The 17,551-nt window shown below is 57.3% G+C and overlaps 1 long non-coding RNA gene across 1 annotated transcript; it reads left to right on the forward strand.

Moving 5' to 3' along the window:
* The first annotated feature begins 296 nt into the window (after positions 1-296).
* Positions 297-1,396, forward strand: LOC135577949 (uncharacterized). Its single transcript, XR_010469395.1, has 3 exons — positions 297-409; positions 733-822; positions 1,198-1,396. It is a non-coding gene; the product is annotated as an uncharacterized LOC135577949 (long non-coding RNA).
* The last annotated feature ends 16,155 nt before the right edge of the window (positions 1,397-17,551 follow it).

The raw sequence follows: 17,551 nt of genomic DNA on the forward strand, positions 1-17,551 counted from the left end.
GTCTCTGGGGAAGGGGGCGATGCCCCCGGCACCCTGTGAGGACAGCGCTGGGCAGGGCCAGGGGCTGGTGGCACTGGGTGCTGGCAGCTGCAGGTCCCATCCCGGCTGTGCTGTGCAGGTGCTGCTGGAAGAGGAGCCCAGAAACAAACTGCGCACGGCGGTGCGGTGGAATGCCATGCTTGCCATTGCCGAACTGAGGTACCTGCCCATCCCTCCCGGGGACCCTGCACGAGATCTCGAGGCACTGCTCCAAATACCCAAGTGTGACTGGCTCCTCTCTCTTTGCAGCGCAGTGGAGAGGGCGCTGGAGGGCAAGGAGGCAAGCCTCCTCCAAGCCTGCTTCTCTAGTGTCTTCTTGCTTCCTCCAGAAGAGAAAATGCAGGATATGGGCCGTTATCTCTTCTTAAAAGTAAGTGCTTGGTGAACTGCAGGACCCAACAGTCCCTCTGGCTGCTCCCTGTTCACCCCATGCTGATATATAACCAGAAAGACAAGGCAGGGTTGGTCTCAGCTCTGCTTTCACACCCTCGTGCCTTCATCTGCTGACAGTTGGCATGGCCACATCCAGTGCCAATTGCTGCTCTGCCCGTAGCAGATTATTTGCCCCTGAGTCTCTCCCAGACACAGAAAATCAACACAGGAGTTGCCTCTTGGCACTGAGAGTTCATATCAGTCCCCCGTGTGTGAAACAGATGGCAGGAAACACGGCCAAAACTCGTTGTCTCCTTGCAGACCATGGAAGCCATGGACAACATGCTGCAGGCATTGGTGCTCGGCTCTTCAGCCTCCAGAGTCAGCGAGCTGCTCCAGAATATCTTCCAGGTCTGGCGTGTGCAAAGAGTAGGCTTCACAAGGGCTGTTCCTCACCCTGGGGACAGGGTGTCCACTCTGGAGGTGACAGTCCCACCCCGTGCCGTGCAGAGAGCGCTGCCGGGAGGGTGCCCACCTCCCCGGGGAACCAGGGGCTGCCCGCCAGGCTCTTCTGCAGCACAGTGGCGGCAGAGGGTGACATCTGCCTCCCTGCCCGGCCACAGGGCGGGCCCGGGGCGTTTGTTCCAAGCCTGCCAGGGGCCTGAGGGCCAGAACCCCACTACAGGCTTTGCTTGAGAACAGAGTCCAGCCCAGGAGTGGAGCGGTGCTACTTCTGCTGGAGCGGTGGCTGCTCCCAGGGCTCACCAGCAGCTTCTCTCTTCCCAGATGCTCTTGACCTTCACCACCTCTGAGAGAGAATGTGTGCAGGAGAGGGCTGTGGGGAGGATTGAGAAGATGAGCTCTGCGCTATTCAGACATCCCACACTGGCGGTAAGGAGCCAGGCACCCTCCAGCCAGGCCGTCTCCCCATCCCTGCACCCCAGAGCAGCCTGCAGCTGCCCCATGCGGGGCTGCTGCCCAGGCAGCTGCTTTGGGAGCTGTGGCCGGCACGGGCCTGCAAAGCCCTGACTACCCACAGAGCCAGCCCTGGACACACGCTTGGGTTCCGGGCTTTGGCACCAGTGTCCCAGCAGCAGCCCCAGTCCTCCTGGCCACCAGCAAGCCCTGGTTCACAGCAGGGCCAGCACCCTGTACCCATGAGTCCGACCCTCCTCCCTCACTCCAGGGCCTCTGTTCTCATCCTCCCCGTGCAGTCACTGCCGCCCCTGCTGCCAGCTTTGCTGCGGGCTCTGCCACCAGCACTGTCGGGTGTCTCTGCAGGGCTGCTGGCACTGCCTGGCTAAGCAGCAGCATCAGGGTGCTCGGTGTGACTTGGCTTCACTTCCTTCTTTTCTTTCCTTCCTCCCATAGTCCTGTGCAAGATACCTCAGAACTTCTGAAAGGACAGACATCGTCCTTGTGTTCATCGAGGTGATGAGAGACTCCAGCACCTTTGACAAGAAGCGGGCAACAGACTTGCTGGACATGGTCATGGAATTCCCTGACTTCTGGCTGGCGGATGTAAGTGGCCAGTGGCTGGATTGCCCTGCCAGGCTTCAGCCCTGTCAGGCCTTGTTCCTTCCTCCATCCCTACCCCCAACCCCTGGTGTCTCAGGAATCTGAAGCCACATGAAGGTGGCAGAGAGGAATGGGAAGGACAGCTGAGGAAGTGGCTGCACTCCAGTGACAGCGCCATCCTCACCTTATCTCCTCCAGCTGCCAAAGATCATGAGATGCATCCACAAAAACCTGGACGGCATCAACACAGCACCAGCTCGGCAGAGCGTGGCGTCCCTGCTTCTGCTCATGGCTGACAGGAGACCTGGGAAGGTGCTCACAACGCTGCTGAGGATCGCTCCACCAGGAGACAGGTACTGGCCCCAAAAGCCACGAGGTCTTGTTCCCTGTGGGGAGAGGGGCACAGAGCCAAGGAATCCTGCAGGACACCCCCGAGGAGCAGGACCCTCCCTCCCACCACATTTTCCAGCGCTGGGGGTCAGCCAGGCCCGCAGCAGCCACAGCTGAGCAAGCCAGCCCAGAGCCCCCCACTGCGCTCCTGCCAGCCCCACGGGAGCAGCAGCTCAGCCTCTGCTGCTGCCCAGGGCATCCCAAGCGTCCTGCAGCGCGGAGCCGGACACGCTGCTGTGGGCCAGGCTGCCCTGCTGACAGAGCGCTCTCTCGCAGCACTGCCCTGGACATGTGGGACATGATGATCTCCACACCCCGGCCTCTGAAGAAGATCTTAAAAAACCTGCGCAAAAGACTCCTGGTCATAGACTCCATGTTTCCCGAAGCCGTCATCAGTAGGTCAGAAAGTCCTGACATGGTGAGCGGGGCGGTGTCAAGCGAGCCATGTTGGCAGGTGGGGCTGGGGCATTGGGTGAGGTGGTGGCTTGGCCTTGGCTGGGGGTCAGGCAGTGGGTGAGAGCTCCACACGCCCTCCCTGCCGTGCTGGGGCCTGGTGGCTGCCTGGGGAGCTTTCCAGGCACGGAGTCTCTCCAAGACATCTGCCCATGGGGGCCTGTGGGAAAAGGGGACGGCTGAGCAGGACACAGGGAGTCATTGCTTTTCAACCCTCCCTGCCCTGCCCTGCTCTCCTGTATCTCCATGGCTGTGCCCATGGCCACCACCTGCCAGGAGGCTGCCACAGAGTTTCCTGTGCCACCACCTGCCATGAAGCTGGACAGGAGGCTGGTACTCAGTGACTGGCTTTTTTGCCACGGTGGTCTTTGATCCCTTCACAAAAATGAAACTGTTTTTCACACAGGCAAGAAAAATACAGTCCCTCCTGCCACAAGTTGTGGGGTTGCTCGACCACAGCAACACAGAAGTGAAAAGGAGAGTCCTGACATTCTTCTGCAGCGTGATGGGACACCTGAAGAGCGAAGAGGCCAGGCCCACTGTCGAGCAGCTGGAGGAAAAGCTCCTGCCCCTCTTTGATGATGTAAGGCTGATGATGGAGACTGAGCCCTGGGGGTGGGCAGCCTGCAGTGCCAGCTGCCCTTCAGCCCAGCCCCGTGGACAGCACTGGGAGCAGGCTCTGCTCCCCTGGGCTCTCGTGGGATGGCTTCTGGGCTTCTGCACAGCCTGACCCTGGAGCATCTCCCCTCACGTCAGCCCCGATACTGCCCCTGCTCACCACGGGCAGAGAGCTGCTGGGATTGAAGTCCGGCTTTCCTCCTTCCTCCCAGGAGTCCAGCCAGCTGCGAGAGCTCTCCATCTGCCTCTTCAGAGAGCGGGTGCAGTCAGTGATGGCGCACGACAAGAAGAGGATTAAGAGCTACGTGCACCGTGCACTGCTCCCCCTCTTCTTTCGTTTGAGCGATCAGAACAACAACGTGGCCAAGGTACAGATTTCCACGCTGAGCACTGAGGCAGAGAGGGGTGTGCTGACAGCACACAGGTGGCCTGGGCACCAGGGGACAGGGCTGCTGGCAACTGGCAGCCTCCTCCAGCCCATAGGAAGGGTCCTTACAGACCCAGCACGAGTAGCGGTAGAGAAGCTGCCATGGCCATTTCCACCACCTGCCATAGCTGGTCTCACAGGGCTCAGCAGCAGCCTGTGGCCACTGAGGCCTGAACTGGCGCATCCCTACAGGCTCCTCAGCTGTCCCTGCAGGTGCGGGGTCTCGAGCTTTGAGCCTCAGTCCCTGTCCCCCAGGGCTGTGCCCAAGAGAGCCCCAGATGTTTGGGCCAGGGCATGTCGCTGCCCCCAAAGGGCAGGTGTTCCAGAAACAAAGCCAAGAATGGGGGGACACCAGGTGTCCTTATGCAGACTGTGGGTGCCATGTCCCAGCTTCTGCTGTTCCGCAGGCAGCCAGGGAAGCCCTCCTTGGTGCAGCAGAGCTCCTGAAATGGAAGCAGCTCAGACACCTGGTGCGGACTCAGCAGACATGGAGGATTGGAGAGAGCTTGGTGAGAACAGCGAAGGCCCAGACTGGACGGGGCTGCCCCACATGTCTGGGCTGTGGGCTCTGCAGATGTGCCTCGCCCGCCCTGCTGCAGCCCCGAGCTGCACCCTTGTTCCCTGTCCTCAAGAACAGAGCCCCCAAGGGCTCTTCCCTCTGCCCCAGGCCTGGCGGGAAGGAGGACTCTCAGCACCCCTGGGACCACTCTGCTTGTGTCTGTCTCTCAGCCTCAGCCCAACAGGGCTACTGGCTGGGGGGCAGGAGTGGCCTGCGGGGAAAGGGAAACCTGGGTTACTGGGAGGAGGGACTGGTCCAGCCAGCTCGGGGTGGGGTGCAGACAGTGACATGCTCGCACCCTTGTGCTCTCTCCAGCTGGAGCAGGACAGGAGCAGGGCTCAAGAGCTCTTGAGTCAGAGCCTGCCGTACCTGAGGGATGCTCAGGCCAGCTTGCGAGAGGCGGCCGTGAGGTTCATCGGTGAGTCACAGCCCCCGGGTCCCTCTCTTGGCAGCCTGGCCCCAGTCCCCACTGCTGCCCTGGCACAAGGAGCAGCCCTGTGCCTTCAGAGCCCCAGCTGCCCCGTGCAGGGCCTTGGCCTCCCCTCCCAGCCCTGCCCACACAGGTGGGCTCGGTGGCTGCCTTGCTCAGTCCCGCTATGTCAGCTCTGGGGTATCCCCTGGGGCCAGCTCTGATGAGGGGGAGGGAACAGGGGTCTGATGGAACTCTGTGCCCAGGGCTGGCTGCGCGGCCCCTGAGGGACCGAAGGGAGGAGGAGAAGCTGGCTGAGATCTGCAGTGGTGAGTAGGGAGCCTGGTCAGGAGGGGATGCCTGGGTGTCTCTGCAGACGAGGGAGATCATCTGGGCTCTGCTTCTTTCTGTTGCAGCCCTTCGGCCCTTGGAGACGGACAGTAAATCCTTCGTCCGCTCCCTCGCTGCTCAGACCATTGCCATCCTGAGCAGTCCAAGGGAGCAGCCACGATCACGATGGGCCCTGCAAGCCCTGTGCTGCTGGCGTCGCTGACCCAGGTGGAGGAGCAGCTCTGCTTGTGAAAAATGGCTGGATTTTAATAAAGAGCCCTTCTTGAAGTTGGGTTGGATGTCTGGCTTTTCCAAGGACCCCAGAACCTCTCTGATTGCTGTGGCACTTTTGAGAGCACAGCCCGGCATCATGGGCAAGGGTGACGTAGCAGACAGGAGCACTTGCAATGGGGTTGTCCAGGGCAGCTGAGATGAATCTCACTGGGCCAGTGGGGTTTGTTCCTGGAGTCACACACAGAAATGTCAGGGTCTGTCAGGCATCCACATCTGAGCTGGCATCCTGGACTCCTTCTGTACCCAGGGATGTTCAGAGACAGAGTCTGTCCCTTTTACACACAGAGGCAGGAGTCACAGTGTCTGTCTGGCCTTCTGTTGCCACTGCCAAGGGTTGGGAGGCACCTCAGCCCTGTGGTGTGTCACCCTGCTCTGCACTCAGCTCAGATGTCCCACGCCATGAGGAATGGACATGGGGACATTGGTTAAAGGAACCACAACCCAGTGCTGATTTTAGGCAGTTTGCACGGGATTTGAGGCAGTTTGCTGGGGGAAATCCCATGGGCAAGACTGCTTGAAGGAAAAGGGGCCCAAGATAGCTGGATTGCATTCAGAGATTGCTTCTTCCATGCTCAGGATCAGAGCATCCCCACACGTAGGAAGTCAAGGAAGGGAGCCAGGAGGCCTGCGTGGTTGAATAGGGACCTGTTGGGTATGCTCAAGCAGAAGAGGAGAGTTTATGGGTCGTGGAAGCAGGGGCTGGCCCCTTGGGAGGAATATAAGGCTGCTGTTAGAGGATGTAGGAAGGCAGCTGGGATAGTCAAGGCCTCCTTAGAATTACAGCTGGCGAGATGGGTCAAGGACAGCAAAAAGAACTGTTTCAAATACATAGCAGATAAAACTAACACCAGAGGCAATGTAGGCCCACTGATGAACGGGGTGGGTGCCCTGGTGGCAGAAGATACAGAGAAGGCAGAATTACTGAATGCTTCTTTGTCTCTGTCTACTCTGCTGGAGGCTGTCCTGGGGAGCCCTGTACCCCTGAGACCCCCGATGAAGCCAGGTCAATGGAGGAGTTTGCTTTAGTCGATGAGGACTGAGTTAGGGAGCAATTAAATAGTCTGGACATCCATAAATCCACGGGTCCGGATGGGATGCATCTGCGGGTGCTGAGGGAGCTGGCTGAAGTCATTGCTGGACCGCTCTCCATCATCTTTGCCAAGTCTTGGGAAACGGGGGAGGTGCCCGAGGATTGGAGGAAAGCAAATGTCACTGCAGTCTTCAAAAAGGGCAAGAAGGAGGACCCGGGTGATTACAGACCGGTCAGCCTTACCTCTGTCCCTGGGAAAGTAATGGAACAGCTTATCCTTGGTGCCATCTCAAGGCATATCAAGGATAAGAGGGTTATTAGGGGCAGTCAGCATGGCTTTACCAAGGGTAAGTCATGCTTGACCAACCTCATAGCCTTTTATGAGAATGTAACAAGGTGGATGGATGATGGCAGAGCGGTGGATGTGGTCTACCTTGACTTCAGCAAAGCCTTTGACACAGTCTCCCACAGCATCCTCACAGCTAAGTTGAGGAGGTGTGGTCTAGACAATAGAGTAGTGAGGTGGGTTGCAAACTGGCTTAAGGAGAGAAGCCAGAGAGTGGTAGTCAATGGTGCGGAGTCTAGTTGGAGGCCAGTATCTAGTGCAGTGCCTCAGGGGTCAGTACTGGGGCCAATATTATTCAATATATTCTTTAACGATTTGGATGAGGGAATAGAGTGTACTATCAGCAAGTTTGCTGGTGACACTAAGCTGGGAGGAGTGGCTGACACGCCGGAAGGCTGTGCTGCCATCCAGCGGGACCTGGACAGGCTGGAGAGTTGGGCGGGGAATAACCTGATGAAATTTAACAAGGACAAGTGTAGAGTCCTGCATCTGGGCAGGAACAACCCCAGGTTCCAGTATAGGTTGGGAAATTACATATTAGAGAGCAGTGTAGGGGAAAGGGACCTGGGGGTCCTGGGGACAGCAGGGTGACCATGAGCCAGCACTGGGCCCTTGTGGCCAGGAAGGCCAATGGCATCCTGGGGTGTATTACAAGGAGGGTGGCTAGTAGATCGAGAGAGGTCCTCCTTCCCCTCTACTCCACCCTGGTGAGACCACATCTGGAATATTGTGTCCAGTTGTGGCCCCTCAGTTCCAGCAGGACAGGGAACTGCTGGAGAGGGTCCAGCGTAGGGCAACAAAGATGATTAAGGGAGTGGAGCACCTCCCTTATGAAGAAAGACTGAGGGAGCTGGGGCTCTTTAATTTGGAGAAGAGAAGACCAAGGTGGGACCTTATTAATGTTTATAAATATATAAAGGGACAGTGCCATGAGGACAGAGCCAGGCTCTTCTCGGTGGCAAACAATGACAGGACAAGGGGTAATGGGATCAAGCTGGAACACAAGAGGTTCCACTTAAATTTGAGAAAAAACTTCTTCTCAGTGAGGGTGCCAGAGCACTGAACAGGCTGCCCAGGGGGGTTGTGGAGTCTCCTCTGCAGACATTCAAAACCCGCCTGGACATGTTCCTGTGCAACCTCACCTGGGCGTTCCTGCTCCAGCAGGGGGATTGGACTAGATGATCTTTTGAGGTCCCTTCCAATCCCAAACATACTGTGATACTGTGAAGAAATTGTTCCCCAGATCCAACCTCAACCTGGGGGCAGATGTGCAGTATCCAGCCCGTTTTTTGGGGAGCACCCAGTGGTGGGTTTCATCTCCTCCCAAGTGTCACCTGCCTGGCAAAGCTCAGCCCCTCCGAGGGGGATCCAGGGCTGCTCGGCTTTGCTGATCAGGGGACTGCTGGAGTGAGGTCTGGGGAACACGTGCTGTGTGACACCCCCTCGCGTCCCCTTTTCCTGTCTCTGCATCACTCCAGCGCACAGAAACACAGGCAATGATCACAAACGTGTTCACTGTGTGGCACAAGGTGCAGCTTGGTCCCTACACACAGCTCGGCTGCATCGACTTGTTCCTTTTCCCCCTGAAAAATAACATTTAAAGCAAAAAGCATTTGTTCCCACCACCCGCCCAACCCCCTAAACCCTTTCCCTGCCCAGGAGGAGCTGGAGAGGCTCTTGGGCTGGGGCGGAACACTGGGAGCCCCAACATTCCTTCCTGGGACACCCCAAAGAGTCCTTAGTTACCAACGGTCAGAGCGACCATGATGTTCCCAGTGAACGGCTCCTGGGTCCGCCCGGTCCTGCGGCTGCTACAGCCATTCGTGCTCCCCCAAAACTTCTTTCCTCCAGGTAGGAACCCACTCCGACCCCTGCAGCCCGGGATGCTCATGGGGGCAAGTGGGGAGGCGAGCGCCGGCCATTGCTCCCGTGTCTCTTGCAGGCTCAGCCCCGCTGCGCCCACCGACCGTGCAGCAGCAGCCCTTCCCTGCAGCCTGGGCGCCCCCCCAGGCCCCACCAGCAGGTACGGCACCCCTGGCACCCCGTCTGCTCCGGCACCTTCGGTCCCTTCGCCGACCCCGGGCACTCCCAGCACCCACCACCCCTGTCCCCGGCACAGGGGTTCAGCCAGCGCGGCCAAGCGGCCCTGCCCTGGGTCATATGTGCCCAGAAAATCCCGGTTTCTGAGCATCTCCCCAGCACCCGGGGCCATCTCTCCCGTTTCCCCTCCCAGAACCGAGTCTCCTCCCACTTTGCAGCCCCGTTCCCTGCACAGAGGCTCACCCCATGGGGATGTCCCAGCCACCAGCAGACCCAGGGGACATTGGTGATGGGGACCAGCCCATGACAACTCCCTCTCCCCCTCACAGGGCTTCTGACGGCACCATGTGGGTGCTGCTTCGACCCCAGGGTGTTCCGCATTCAATGGACTGTGCCCTATAACTACCAGGGCACAGTGGTGGCCGCAGCCACTCCAGTGCTGCCAACTCCCATCCCATCTGGCTGCCAGAGCCTGGAGGAAAAATTCGCACGACTGAGCATCTCCAGCAAGGCCACCGCTGCAGGGACACCTCCAGGCAGCCACGTCCGCCCCAGCTGCTCGGCTGCCCCCAACAACAAAGCCGCTGGGGACCCCACAAGCCACCTTGTGGTCCCCAAGAAGACCAATCTACAAGATGCTCAGGGCAAAAAACATCTCAGCAGAGTCCCCAAGCCTGAAGAGCAGGGGCGCAAACGCAGGCACAAACAGGGGCACAGCCCCGAGCCCCCCAGCAAGCGCAGCACAGTGATGGAGCTACCGCAGTCCCAGGCTGCCCCAGCAGAGCAGCGGGGCCGCAAACGGAGCCACGAACGGGGGCACAGCCCCGAGCCTGAGCCCCCCAGCAAGCGCAGGGCAGGGGTGGCAGGGGGTGATTAGACCCTGAGTGGGGGATGGGGTTCGCCGGGGGGTGGGGGTTGGAGGAGTTTTGGAGGACGCGATGCCGCATTGGGGGGGGCACTGGAGGGGTTTGGGAGGACGGGATGCTGCATTAGGGAGGGGGTTGGAGGGGTTTGGGAGGACGGGATGCTGCATTAGGGGGGAGGGGGGCTGGAGTGGCTTTCATGGGACCTTTTTTCTTTTTTGTTTTCCATTAAATGCTGTTTTTCTGGATCTGCTCTATGCCTGTGTGGGGTGGGGTGAAGGGGCACTGGGAACCACAGACCAGGCTTCGCCTCCCTGCTGCAACAAAATAACCCCAAATCACCCCCAGAATGGCAAGGGAGGCACTGCAGGGCAGGGACCCTCCTGCCCTAATCTGGCTGTACCTTGGGCAGCTGTTTTTCCACTCCCTGGTCCTGCAACCAACCAAACAATCACTACACTGGCCAGAAATTGCCTGGAAATCTCATCTCCCTTTATTGCTCATTTCCCACCCCAGCTCCACAACCTGGGGGCCATGGAGCACCCGGCGACCCCAGCTCCGCGGGTCCGGGCGGCAGCAGGTGCATTGAGTCCCCATCCCCGACGCTGGTGACGGTGCAGCCCCCGCTGCCGCTCAGCACCCTGAGCTTCATCCTGGCCCAAAACTCGGTTCCCTGGAGCAGCTGCAGCACCCACCACAGCTCTGGGGGGGCACAGAGAACAGGAGAAAAAAAGAATCCCCAAACCCAAATGTAGAGAAGCATCAGCGCTGCAGGACGAGCTCTCCCCTCCCGATGCTGCTGGAGAAGCCGCCGGTGCCATTGTGGCTGTGGGGCAGGCGCAGGACCCCGTCGCAGAGCCCGAGGAGCTCAGACACACCGGTTGTTGCTGGGGAGATCCCAGATCAGGGTTTGGGATCCCGAGAGGAGCTGCCGGCCCAGGGGGCCCAGGTGGGTGCCCCGCTGCCTCAGGCACCGCGGGGGCTCTCGGGGCTGGAGCAGCTGCTGGTGCCCACGTTGGCGTCAAAGGGAAGGAAGTGGTCGCTGGAGAGGAGTGATCCGGTGAAGGTGTCGCTCCAGTCGCTGGGACTGAAATCGCTGCTGGACCAGGTGGGTTCCGAGGGCTCCTTGTTCAGGAGGAGCGATGGCAACGCCGATGCACCGTTCAGCTCCCGAGCGCTGCCGAGCAGGGAGCCCCCGAGGTCGTAGGGGAACGTTGCGGCTGTTGCCTGCGCTTTCAAACCCGGATGATCCACCAGCTCCTCCACCACCTCCGGTTTCTTCTTGGAGCCCTTCCTGCTGAGCGGGACCACCCTGATGCTCTGGCCGCCCGGGTGGCCGAGCTCCACCAGGGCTCTGTGGGCGCTCCCCAGGCTCTCGTACTCCACCAGCGAGCAGCACCGGCTCAGCAGCTCGGGGAAGCGCAACGCGTATTTGCACGCATCCGAGGGCAGCTTGCGGCCCGGGAGCAGGATGTGGATGGAGGCGATGGCGCCAAAGGGGCTGAACATCCTCGTGATGGTCTCCAGGAAGTTCTTCTGCAGCAGCGACAGCGCGTCCTGCCCGCGGGGCAGCAGCTCCCAGGCCAGCAGCAGTTTGCTGGGGGGGATGCTGAGCCGGGACTCAGGGATGGGGACACGCTGCCACACTTTGGTGCCCTCCTCATTCACTTCCAGCAGCTCTGAGAACCGCAGGGTGTAGAGCGTGAGCTTCCAGTCACACGTCAGGAATTTCACCTGTGGAAGAGATAGGGGTCACCACGTCCCCATGAGCGTCTCAGGCAGGGACCACCCTAAGCCTGCTGTCCGGGCAGGCTGCGACCCCATCAACCTGAAACCACAGCAAAGCAACATCGCCATGCCACATGATCATCTTTGGGGTTTGCAGGAGAATGTTCCCCATGGGCTCTGGAAATGGCAACCTGGACCTCCCCATACACCCCAGCAGAAGCAGCCAGAGGACACCCAGACACACGGACACCCTCCACATGAAGACCACTTCGCAGCCCCGCTGGCCGGCACCGGGAGCCACCTGCCTTCTTGAAGGACGTCAGCAGTTTGATTCTGACAAAGCCCATCTTGTTCTTCTGGACGTGTTTCAGCAGGAAAGCGTCCTTGGCCAGGTTCTCATCAGAAAGGTAGAACTCCACCTGGGACACGATCCTCCAGACCAGCTGTGGGTCGGGGATGGAGCAGCTGCAGTCCAACAGATCAGCCCCCAAGGCATCGCTCATGTTGCAGAAGCTCCTGGCAGAGCAGTGGGGACACAGGCGTGCGCTGGTGGCCTTTGGGATGTCAGCACCGCCCAGTCTCTGCCACGAGTGCAGCAGGGACACCAGCTCTGCCCTGAAAGGGGGAAACAAAGAAAGGGAGGGAGGGAGAAAGGGAGGAGGAAGGGAAAAGGAAAAGGAAAAGGAAAAGGAAAAGGAAAAGGAAAAGGAAAAGGAAAAGGAAAAGGAAAAGGAAAAGGAAAAGGAAAAGGAAAAGGAAAAGGAAAAGGAAAAGGAAAAGGAAAAGGAAAAGGAAAAGGAAAAGGAAAAGGAAAAGGAAAAGGAAAAGGAAAAGGAAAAGGAAAAGGAAAAGCCCTCAGGACACACAGGCTGCTGGTTTATAAGGGGAGCTGCCCACAAAGAGCCCAGGTGGGTGCTTATGGACCCACCAGGCTCCAGGTGAGACCTGTCAGGGCTTAAACAGCCCCAGCTGAGCCCCAGAGCAGCCGGGCTGGCCTGCGGTGACCCAGAGCAGGTGGAGGGGCAGAGACAGAGCTACCGGCACCTGGCACGGCCGTGAACTGCTGCTGTGAAGCGGAAAATCATCGAATGGTTTGGGTTGAGACCTTCCCAGCTCCCCAGTGCCCCCCCTGCCATGAGCAGGGACATCTTCACCAGCTCAGGTTGCTCAGAGCCCCGTCCAGCCTGGCCTGGGATGTCTCAGGGATGGTTCACCCACCACCTCTTGCTCAGGGTCAGGAGGTGCTGCTGAGCCCCCCGGGGGAAATAACCCCCTTGTTTGGGCCCTGAGACTTGGCATCTGAAGGAAGAGGCTCAGGCTGGTCCAGCCACCCCTGCACGACTGGGCACAATGCAGAGGGAGAGCGAAAAAGGATGCAGAGGGAGAGGCTGAGGCTACACCTTCCCCCTCCCGAGGGCTCCCAGCAGGAGGGACCCGTCGCTGGTCACGTCCCTGTGTCCTGCTCCCATCCTCCACAATCAGTCTGGAAGCATCATTACAAGATGCTTCTTGCAGCCCCATCTCCCACTCTGTGGATTCTGGTCTCACCCCCCAAACCAGCCGCTGTTTCACAGTGAATCCACCTCCCTGCACGCACCGGATCCCCGGCCAAAACCGCTTCAATCTGACCAGACCCTGCATCTCCCCCCAGTGCTGCAGCATCCGCCCGACACCTTTTAGTGACTAAAGAAGAAATGGGACCGCAACAATCCTTGTACAGGCCTGAGCATTTGATAGATGTTTACAGCTATTCAGGTTTAGCCGGGAATTGGGTGCATTGGATGGGGTGTCCTCCTCACACAGTGCTGCACAGCTCCAGGGCGTCTCGCTCGCGCATCCGTGGGAAGCCTTTTCTGACTTAGTGCTCCCTGCATACATATTTCATACTTTCCTGCAATCAACCTTTCCTATTTCCTGGCTTGGCCTTTCCCAGCGAGTTCTTGAGGACTGGCTTCCTCCAAACTGCTTGAGTGCTGCTGAAGGAGGATGAAGGGACAGTTCTGGCGACCCAAGCGCTGTACTCACCACCAACAATCGTCCAGCACCGCAACGCAGGTTTCACAGCTCCTCGTGTCCAACCCTGGTGTGACCTGATTACAGCAGGGGGTGAAAAAGCTCAAGCAGCCAACAAGAGAACTGTAGAACAGAGTCACAGAATCATTTTGGTTGGAAGAGACACTCAAGATCAAAGTTCATCCTCAAGACTCATCGCTGTTGTGTTTTTTTCCCCAGCACTAATGTCCATGTTTGCCAGGAGAACACAAGCACCTGAGTCTCTAATCGAGCAGCCCTGGAGATGCTCTGTGCTTTGGCGTATTTTCACTGAGAACTCTACATGCTAATTTATTATGCTCAGCAGCTGTAGAAAGCTTCTGCCCTTCTATCTCACAAGGCTGCTTGCATCGATGAAGGCTGAAATTTAAAAAATGTAAAGAAATAAACAACCAAACAAAACCCAAACCAAGCTCCTCCATTATTTCCTGAGTCGTCAAACTCTCTAGGGAAATCAGGTGGCGCCGCTTAGGACTGGGTTTGGCTATGACAGCAATTTTATTGTTGCAAACACACATGTCAAGTTCAGCGGTCAGCATCCTCTTGAGAACGTTTGTCTGTGGCCTCGGATGGTCAGTGGCCAGTTTCGATGGTAATTTCAGTCACGAGTACTGAACGCTTCTGTCCATAAGCCGTGCACCGGGAACACCTGGCAGAGAGGTTGGCAGCATTGCCAGGTGAGGCTGCAAACGCAGCCTCCTTTGCAGTCTCCTCTCCAGTGCTCGCTTTGGATTTCTCGATCTTCTTCCCGTTCTGGCATTTCCCTTTAAAGGCTGGATCGCCAGAAGTCTCACTTCTATCCTTCGCCGCTTTCTTTCGGGCGCACCGTCACCCTCCTCTGCACAGGTCTGTTTTCTCTTCCTGCACGGCGGTTTTTCGTTCGCAGCCTCTGGGTGAACGGGCACTGGGGGGAGCGCACCTTGTTTTTCGAGCGAGTATTTCCCAGGCTGCTGCTCCCCTCGCGACCCGGGGTGCCAGTCTGCTCGGTGGCCGCTCGAGCTGTACAGCCGTTCCCAAACGGAGCTCCTGCCATACCCTGAGCTGTTTCTGGCCCCGTGGGAAGAGCGGCGCAGGATCCCACTGCCACGCCGCAGCTGACGGGGAGCGCGCTTCTGCGTTTCCACAGGGCCGGTGCGCCTGCGCTTGGGAGGCGGACAGTCCGGGTGGCTCCCGTCCAGCTTCTCCCCCTCCTCAGTGGCAGAGTGCCTTCTCTTCCTGCCGCAGCGCTGAGGGCGAGGCGCTGCGGAGTCCCGTGGGCTTCCGTTCCGCTGGATCCTCTGCGCACTTGCTTCACCTTCCGGCTTTCTCGGTGCCACGAAGCCTCCAGAAAATGGACTCTTCAGCTCTGGAACCGACTTTGCCAACCCAGTGCTCTGTGTCTCTTGGCGTTCAGCGCCTGCTCCAGGGGTCAAATCGTGGTGCCTGGAGAAACAACAGGGATCTTAGTCTAGGGTTGTTCTCGCAGCCTCCACGTGGCTTCACTCTCATCCCGACATCTTCTGGCAGCACTTGATATGACACGCAGAAGACTGAACCCGGACTGGAAGCTGGAAATTAGATCGTGCTCTGCCAGTCCTATCTGCCCCTTCCAGAGCAGGAATTCATCTTTCTACCCTCTTGAACCCCCATTTCACCTCTCTTCACAGCTAGCCAGGCCCAGAGAGCAGACAGATAGCAATTTACACAATCACAACAAATGAGTGCCAAACAAGGAAGAAGAAGAAATGACGGGGCCATCTGCAGAGCAGACAGAACTCAGCTGGACGGTCTTTCTCTCTTAGGACAGAAAGCAAAGCCCACCGGAGAAGAACAGCAACGACAAGATCAGAAACAGGAGAGGGAGCGTATTCTGAACACCCTTTCACACTTGTTCTTACCTGACATAGAAGAGTAAATATGCGCGCTGGCCAAGAACCGTCTGGATGTCACACAGAACCACAGACTCATCGTCCATCTTGTACCACCGTCCATCGCTGGCCTGCAAAGCAAAGCAATTCTATCTTCAGATGAACGGCAGGCTTTTGAAAACAAAAACACAGGCAGTACATCACTGAAGGGCACAATAGACAAATGCAAATCACACTTTTACCTTTACAAAGCAGTAATAGTGTCCTTGCTGACAGCTGTGACCTTCATGGACCAGGACGGCATACAAGGAATAGAGGAGTGGTCCTCCAGCCGCTTCAGATGTGTATTTGCCAAGGTCCAAATATTCTGGGTACCGCACGACCTAAGGAGACACCAAGAGGATTCCCAAGTTATCCTGAGAGTCTTTGGGAAGCAGCCTGAGAAAAACCTGTCAAAGGATCTTCTCAGTTCATCAGAAACAGGTGTCGCCATGTCATCACCAAAGTGGCAGAAAACTGTTCTCGGCCAACCCAACTCTTCATGAGCACCCAGGTGCTCATCTTCACCCTGGAACTTTCCTCTGGCCACAAGGGCAAGAGCAAGGCAGAGCTGTTGCAATTCTTTTTCTCAGACGGCTGCACTCCATAGCCATCGTGTGCAGACACGAACAACTCCCAGAACAAGCATTCTCCTTCGGGAAAGGACTCCTTCCAAGCAGACAACGTGGCCGTGCACTTGTTTACATACCTTGCTAATCTTTCTGCCAAAGAAAGGATCGAATCTCTTCAAGCACACGGTCAGGACGTTGGAGGACTGATGGATTGTAAGCCTCTTGGACGCACTGACCCGCTGTTCACACCTTGAAAACACAGACCCAACGGTTGCAACCTGTCTTGCCCACACTCCACCCCCCATCCATCTAGGGTTGAGCTAAGGCTTGTTTTGCCCAGTTCAGGCAGAAGGGAAAAAAAATGTACCCATCTTAGAAACAAATGCATTTTATTCCAAGTCATGGATGATTCAGGAGGTTTAGTTGTGCAGGGAAGAAAACCAAACAAACAGAAAAAAACCCAAGCTGTGTCACGACTGGGTTTCTCAGTGACGTCCAAACCTAACTACTGCTTCCAAACATGCGAATCCATAACCCAGTATCTACTATGAAGATGTCATTAGTAAAGATGTTACTTGCTACACTTATAGCTGTTTTCGCCACCCAGATGCTCGGGTCTGACGAAGTCCTCCAGAGCTCCGGTGACAGATGTGGCTGTCTGGATGAGAAAGAAAGGAGAGCACTGAGCTCCTGGAAACTCAAAATCCCAAGAAATAGCTCCCCATGTGGTGCCAGCGTTAACCCGATAAACAGCTACTCCTGGGCAGCACCAGAGTGTCCTGTGCTTTGCCTGGTCAAAACCAGCAAAAGCCACAAAAGCCACCCGTCCAGCATCACGTGCGTACTGAGGAGTCCAAAGCAGGGCGGTAGGACAGCGTCATCATGGCTGTCGACAGCATCCTTGCTCTTTGCCCAGCTGGCACCCAGCGCAGGGAGACCATTTACAGGGCTTCTACGGAGGGAGCACACAAGTCCACTTCCCTTCCCATCCACCACCATCTTGCGTGGTAACAACCCGCAGTTTGAAGTCAACGGAGTTTACTGGAGATAAACGAGGCCCCTGCGGGGACCTCAAAACATTTTGCACAACCATTTCCAAACATCTTACCTTGATATCCAAAGGAATATCACGGAATGCCTCGTAGGTGTCTGAAACAGCTTTGCAGCTCCAGCATGTTACTGGAAGGCAAAGAGAAAAGGTTCTCAGGTTGGGACGGACACTAACTCTGCCCATGTAATTGACCAGTGCAGCCTGGACATGCTGCTGCCTGCAAAAAGCAGTTTAACACAAAGGGAGAAAGAGCCACAGACTGTTCTAAGGACAGGGATATTTTTAAAAATTACCTCTGGATCTTAGAAGTCCTCCAAAGACCTGATCAATGGCTGTGCCGCCTTGAGATGCGTCCCAGCTGGAAAGAAACGGTAATCGTGGCTCAGAAGGTGGAAGGCAGAGAGCTCGCTCTTGCAAGAGTTTTCCTTGTTAGGAGAGCCCCGGAGAGCGGGTTTCACTGACGATTTAAAGGAAGGAGTCAAAAGGGCCAGAGAACATTTCCATGGTCATGTGCTCATGCTTACTCGCTGCTGCTGCTCAAACAAGCTGTCTGCATGGCATCCACGGCACAGCC

Source organism: Columba livia, unplaced genomic scaffold, assembly GCF_036013475.1.
Source record: "Columba livia isolate bColLiv1 breed racing homer unplaced genomic scaffold, bColLiv1.pat.W.v2 Scaffold_202, whole genome shotgun sequence".
NCBI classification, from domain to species: Eukaryota; Metazoa; Chordata; class Aves; order Columbiformes; family Columbidae; genus Columba; species Columba livia.